Source organism: Pipra filicauda, unplaced genomic scaffold (genome assembly GCF_003945595.2).
Source record: "Pipra filicauda isolate LSUMZ 115617 unplaced genomic scaffold, ASM394559v2 scaffold1585_size8825_pilon, whole genome shotgun sequence".
Classification (NCBI taxonomy): domain Eukaryota; kingdom Metazoa; phylum Chordata; class Aves; order Passeriformes; family Pipridae; genus Pipra; species Pipra filicauda.
Genome location: NW_024104079.1, coordinates 2316 through 8809, shown reverse-complemented (window position 1 = coordinate 8809; position 6494 = coordinate 2316). Strand labels below are relative to the sequence as shown.

The 6494-nt window shown below is 64.2% G+C and overlaps 1 long non-coding RNA gene across 1 annotated transcript; it reads left to right on the top strand.

Moving 5' to 3' along the window:
• Positions 1–2687: 2687 nt before the first annotated feature.
• LOC120322825 lies at positions 2688–6005 on the top strand. The gene is made up of 4 exons (XR_005562757.1): positions 2688–2910; positions 3343–3568; positions 4463–4564; positions 5749–6005. It is a non-coding gene; the product is annotated as an uncharacterized LOC120322825 (long non-coding RNA).
• The last annotated feature ends 489 nt before the right edge of the window (positions 6006–6494 follow it).

Genomic DNA, 6494 nt, shown 5'->3' with positions numbered 1-6494 from the left:
CCAGGGTGACCCCCCCCCGGGCCAGGCGACCCCTGACACCGGGGTGACCCTCCCTGTACCGGGTGACCCTCCCCGCACCGGGTGTCACGCCTTCCCCCGCACCGCCGTGACCCGCCGCACCCGGTGCCCAGCGCGCGTCTGGCAGCGCTGCGGGTGTGATGTGCGGGTTTGACGGGTGGGTGTGATGTGCGGGTTTGACGGGCGGGTGTGATGTGCGGGTGTGATGTGCGGGTGTGATGTGCGGGTTTGACGGGTGGGTGTGATGTGCGGGTTTGACGGGCGGGTGTGATGTGCGGGTGTGATGTGCGGGTTTGACGGGCGGGTGTGATGTGCGGGTGTGATGTGCCCACCTGCATCACCTGGGTGACCCCATCTCCCCCCCGCCCCCCGTGCACACATCTGGCCGCCCCCACCCCTGATGCGCCTCCATCCCTGGATGTGCCGTCCCCGACGCCCCCTGACCCCCTTCACTGCCTCCCCCGTTCCCCCCCGTGTCCCTCACCAGGGCCTGGCTGTCCTCGTCTACCCCAGATGTCCTGTCCTGTCCCCGCACACCCGTGTTTTCCCACGCGTGTCTCCCCCCCATCACCACCTTTCCACAGATCTCCCTGGGCACCTCCTCTGGAAGGGGGGGTCGCCTTGGCACGAGGAGGGGAGGTGACAGTGACACTCGTGGGGCGACACACGGTGCTGCAGGGCCCTGGGCAGTCGTGGTGGAGGAGGGAAAAAGGAACGAGGGAAAGGGAAAATAAAAATGGGAAAGGAAAACGGGAAATGGAAAGAGAAAACTGCAAAGGGAAAATGGAAAACGGAATATGGAAAGAGAAAACTGAAAAGGAAAGGGAAAATGAAAAGGGAACGGAACAGAAGGGGAAGAAGCCGGGATGAAGAGCCGACGCGAGCCGGGTTTAGGCCACCGGAGGGGCTGGTGCTCGATGTCCTTCCAGGCGCATTCCCAGCCGCCCCCATCCCCGCTGCCCCGAGCTGGGCTCCCCGCCCCACTCTGGCCTTTCCCGGCCATTCCCGCTCCTCCAGGCCGGCACATGCTGTTTTCCCAAGATTTATTGAACAGACCGAAAACACAAAAATGAAATCCATAGCCTCCAGCGGGTGGGCCCCGCCAGCTCCGCGTGGGCTGCTCCGTTCCCGGCCACCGCCGGGCTCCAGGCTGCTCCTGCGGCCGAGGGGCGTCCGTGCGGGCCCGGGAGCTCCGGTGCGGGGCAACAGCGGCAGGACAGCGGGTCCCGGCGCTCCCGGGAGCGGGAGCCGCGGGTCGGTGCTCGGAGTGTCTCCCCCGCCACCCGCCTGCGCAGGGAATAATTCAGCAAAATTTAACATTAACTGTCCGAATTCGGTGGATTTCACCCCAGCCATTCCCACCCATTCCAGCCCACCCTGTCCTCTCCCATCCTATCCAACCCCATCCTATCCAACCCCATCCTATCCAACCCCATCCCACCTTCGGGAGGTCGATTAAGTGCCCGGTTCATTACAATAAAGCTCCACAAGTTCCCGGGACGTGGGCGCGGGGCAGTTGATGAACGGAGGGGAGTGTGGGAGTCTCTCCTCAGCTCCTTTTCTGCCCCGCGATCCATCCCGCGATCCAGCTGGGATGGGCCCGACCGAGCCGGGATATGGAAGGACTCCAACCCCCCCTCGATATCCCCGTCGGTTTGTCCCTGCCTTAACGCCCGCGGGCCTTGAGCAGGACCCCCAAAACAGAGGGAGCCGCGTCCCGGAGACTCCGCTGGGGATGTGAAATCCGCAATACCCAGGTGGGCAAGAGGGGCTTCCAGGTGGGGAACGGAACACGAAGTCGAGCAGGGACGGCCAGGGGGGCCTGGAGCCGGGCAGGGATGGGCAGGGGGGCCTGGAGCCGGGCAGGGATGGGCAGGGGGGCCTGGAGCCGGGCAGGGATGGGCAGAGTGGTTTGGAGCCAGGTAGGGATGGGCAGGGGCTCTGGAGCCGAGCAGAGATGAACGTCGAGGCCCGAAGTCGGGTAGGGATGGGCAGGGGTTTATCAGAGCCGGGAATAGATGGGAAGGGAGGCCGGAGTCCGGCAGGGGTGGGCAGGGGATGACCAGATCCGGGCAGGGACGGGCAGGGGTGCCTGGAGCCGGGCAGAGCCACAGGATGCTGAGGGGAGGGGGTGTCGAGATGAGCGGCGAGGAGGAGGTGGGGAACAAACCAGGGATGAAGCAGCCGCGTCTGGAAGGGTTTCATTGAGTGTAATAATGGCGATAGCGCATCGACCGGCCCATCGACCGCCCATCGATAGATCTATCCCTGCAGCTGCCGTCCCGCACCGCGTCCCCGGGCCGGGCTCCCGACGCCCCCACCCCCCGCAGCAGCGCCGGGCCCGCAGCGCCGAGAGCCCCCCGGGACAGGCGCTGGACTCTGCCCTCGGCCGAGCTCTGCACCGAGCAAACAGCAAAAAAAAGAGGGACTTTTTACTAATTAGTGGGACATAATTGAGTAATGCGGTAGCCCCGCGCCCCCCTCCCGCCCCCCGCCCCCCCCGGCTCTTCCCCGATCGATGCAATATCATCAGGCGAGAGGCACCGAGACACGCGGGGCCGGGCCGCGGGGAGGCTGCGGGAGCTCCCCGGGCAGCGGTGCGGGGCCGGCCCCGGGCCGTGTGAGCCGCGGGGTTCGCTGCCTGCGCGGCGGCCTCGGCCCGGGGGAAGCCCCTCGGAGCGCCCAGAGGCTCTGGCGATGGGCCGGGGCGCAGCGCGGGGGAGAGGCCCGGGCTCCATTCGCCAGCTGGATGCTATTGATCCCTTCCCTCGCCTCCGCTTTCTTCCTGAGCTCCCTCTCCCTATTTAATTCCCTTCCCTCTGCTCCTCTGCAGCCGCCCGGGCAGCGCTCCGAGCGGAGCCGGGCGGTGCGGGCACCCGGGGGCGCGGAGCGGTAAGTGCGGAGGGGGAGCGGGGCCCCGGGGCAGCTCCCCCCGGCCCACCCCCCACACACCCCCGCGACATCCCCGCAGCGGCTTCGCTTGGACGGGGCGAGCGGGGAGAGAGGCGCGGACCCAGTAGCTCCCCCGCCCCCAAATCCACCCCAAAACCCTCCAGCTTGGCAGAGCTCCGCTCTGCACCCCCTCCCGTGCCCCGCTGCCCCCCGGGCGGTGCGGGGTTCTTGGGGCGGCCCGTGCAGGAGGGGCGGCGTGGGGCGGAGGGGTGGGGGTAGGGGGCAGTCCCGGAGCCTGGGGAGGGGTGTGGGAGGCAGGACGAGCACTGCTGCCGGTCCCCCTGCCCACCGGTGCCGACGCGCAGCTCCCGAGCTGGTTTGCGCTCAAATCTATATTATTTTTATGTGTATTTTTTTTCCCATCCCACTTAGGAACAGCGTGAAGGCACAAACGACCCGGCCAGGACCAGCCCCAGCGGAGGGGCCGAACCGCGGGCCGTGCCTTCGCCGAGCTGGCACCGGGCACCGGCCAAACCTTCGGGGTTTACCGGGCAAGGAGGGAGAAGGAGCCGGAACGCGGCTCCGCGCACCCCGCCGGGAGCCAAAAGTTCCTTAAAGTTCTTTAAGGCTTCAAAATAACAGCAGCATCGCCTGGCAGGTGAATTATTTAGTGCCTATAGATCCCTCGCAAACCCTTTCATTTCGGTTCCAAACCTTTCCCAGCCCAGCCTTTGCCTATGGATGTCTCGATTTTCCAACAATCAAGCGGGAGGCAAAGAGCGTGGCAATTCCTGCTAATCGATTTTCCATACAATGGGCCCCAGATGATGTTTTAAAATGTGAGAAACTAAAATGTGTTGGTTTAAATAAGACTTTTGCAATCAATAGCTTTTAAAAAAAGAGACTTTGATACCGGTTCTTGAAGGGGATTCAAACGCTTTCGCCTCCAAAACAAAACAAAGCAAAGCAGGAAAAAAAAAACCAGCCACGCCGGAAAAGTTCCGCCTGGATTTGGGGTCATTAAAGCGGGATATGGAGGAAGCCGCTCCGGGGGGCGCAGCGCCGGGACCGGAGCCCCCCCCCCGGCCCCGCCGTCCCGAGCGCGCCCCCGCCGCGCGGCTCCGCGACCCCCGGGCCGGCCACGGGCGGAGGGGGGCCAGCCCGGCACTTCTGCCCCCTTCCCCCGCCTCATCCCGCCTTTTCGGGAGCGGTTTTTCCCTTCTCCACTTTGCCGGCGGCGCCCAGCGCGTTGCACGTTGGTTTGTGGCGCTCCGGGAAGGAATTCAGCCGGGAAGAAACTCCGGCCCTTTCGCCACCGGCCGTTTCCTCTCCTTAAAATTTCGGCCCCTCCTCGGCCGATCAGCGGGATCTGCGCCCTGCCCTCGCAGGTTTTTTTTCCTTTATTTTAGTTTGAAGGCAGTTTTAGCTGCAAGATCAGGCCCTTTCCCCGCCGCTCCCGGCGGCTCCTTTTCCTTTCTCTTTCCCTTTTGCGGGATGTAATACTGTTTTCTTTAATGCCCTCCCCCCGTGAATATTTTCCCTCTCTCCGCAGATCCGGCCCAGGAGGTTTTTAGGGACAGGACCAGACCGGGGGGCCCGCCCGGAGCTGCCCCCCCCTCCGCCCGCCTCCGCCGCCCTCCTTCCCCCGCTCCCGGTGGGTCGGGCCGGGGCCGCGCTGGGAGGGGGGAAAGCGGCAGCAACCGGGGTAAATGAAGCAGGGGGGGAGGTGGGGAGGGCTGGGGGGTGATCCGGCCCCTCCCCGGCCTTTCCGGAGACTTTTCTCGTTTGCCCCGAAACTTTGGGCCGCTCCGAAACTCGGCGGGCGGCAGCGGAGGAGTCGGGGCGACGGCGGGGAGCGGGGCCAGGGGGGTTTCCATCCGATTTCGCCCCGGAGAGGCACTCTGAGGACGGGCTGTCGCTCTTTTCGATGTAACCCCCGCGGGTTTTGCCCGAACGAAGCGGCCCCGCGGAGCTCCGGCGCATCCCGGCCCGGGGCCGGACGCTCCCGGGGGTCCGCACCCACCCAGGGCCGGGGGCCGGGCCGGGTCCCTCCCTCTGCCCCTCGGCTCGGGAACCCCAACGGGAGTCTCCGGGAGCCTCTTTAATCCGCAATTTGTTTTCAAAAGTTCCCCGCAGAGCAGCCCTGAACTTTACACCCGGGCAGCGGCGCGGAGAGGGCTCGACCCCTCCCGAGCTTTCGGTGGAAAAGTGTGGAAAATCGCCGGGATTTCACCCAGCTCCGAGAGACAAAAAAAAAATATAAAATAGAATTTTTTAAATTTTTTTTTTTCCTAATTTTTCCCCCACTCCCTCCCGTTCTCTCACCGCCTTTCCCTGGTCGGGCCCGGCCGCCCCCGAGCCGGGCCGGACTGCGGGTGTCCCACAGTGTGAGACGTGCAACGAGTTTGTCCGTGCTCTGCGGGACGGGACGGGGGGGTGTCCCCCAGACTTCCGAAATGTCCTCGTTCCCCCTCTTCTGCCACTTTTTGCTCCTTGTGCATTTTGGGGACCCCCAAGAGCGCGTCTCTCAGCACCCCAGTGCTCCGCGAGGGCTCAGAGGGCCCCGGGGCAGGAGCCGGGGCCGGTAAAACATCGAGGAAACGAGAGGAACCGGGCGCTTTCCTCTGCACTGCAGCGCGATCCCACATCCCACCCTGCACCCACAGCACGCGAGTCCACTGCAGTTATTTTATACAGTAATACATAGTTTATATATTTATATACAATATATATACAAAGGGTGCAGATTTATTTTATATATATATACGATTTTTTTATACATGCTATATATTTTTTTTTAATTATTATTTTCCCCCTCTGTTTCTCTGTTTCCCGCAGGTATTTTCCTGTCGCCGCAGGCTCCTTCACCTGGCTCGGGAGAAGCCGCCTCTGCTTTTTCGCTAAGATCCCGGCTTTGGACACTTTTCTCCCCCATCCCGAGGGCAGAGGGAAGGCAGGGCCTTGCGCGATCTGCGGAGCGGCCCGGGGAGGGGGTGCGGGCCCGGACCCCCCCGGTCCCGGCGGCTGAACCCCCGCAACAGGTACCGCCGAGCCCCGGGGCTGCGGGGACACGGCGCGTCCTGCGGGAACAGCCGGGGGAGGCAGGGAGGGATGGGGGGAGGGAAAGTGGGACACAGGGCAGGGATGGTGACAAGGCAGGGATGGGGCAGGGATGGGGACAGGAAGGGACGGAGACGGGCACGGATAGGAGTGAGGGAAAATGGGAAATGAGGCAGGGAAGGGGACAAGGCAGGAATGGGGATGAGACAGGGAAGGGAAGAAGGCAGGGACGAGGACAAGGCAGGGATAAGGAGAAGGCACGGATGGGGATGAGGGGAAACAGGAACTGAGGCAGAAGCGGGTGATGAAGCAGGGACGAGGCAGGGACCTGAGAACCACCGGGCAGACCCGGCAGCTGCCCTGGGGGACGGGCAGGGGGACCCTGCACCGTGGGGTGCCCGCGCCTGCCCCTTGCCCACCCTGGCTTGGGTCATGGTGCACTGGGCACCAAAATAGTCCAGAGTGGCTCGTACCCACTCAGGGCTGTCACAGCCCCCCACGGACACACGGACACAGGGACACAC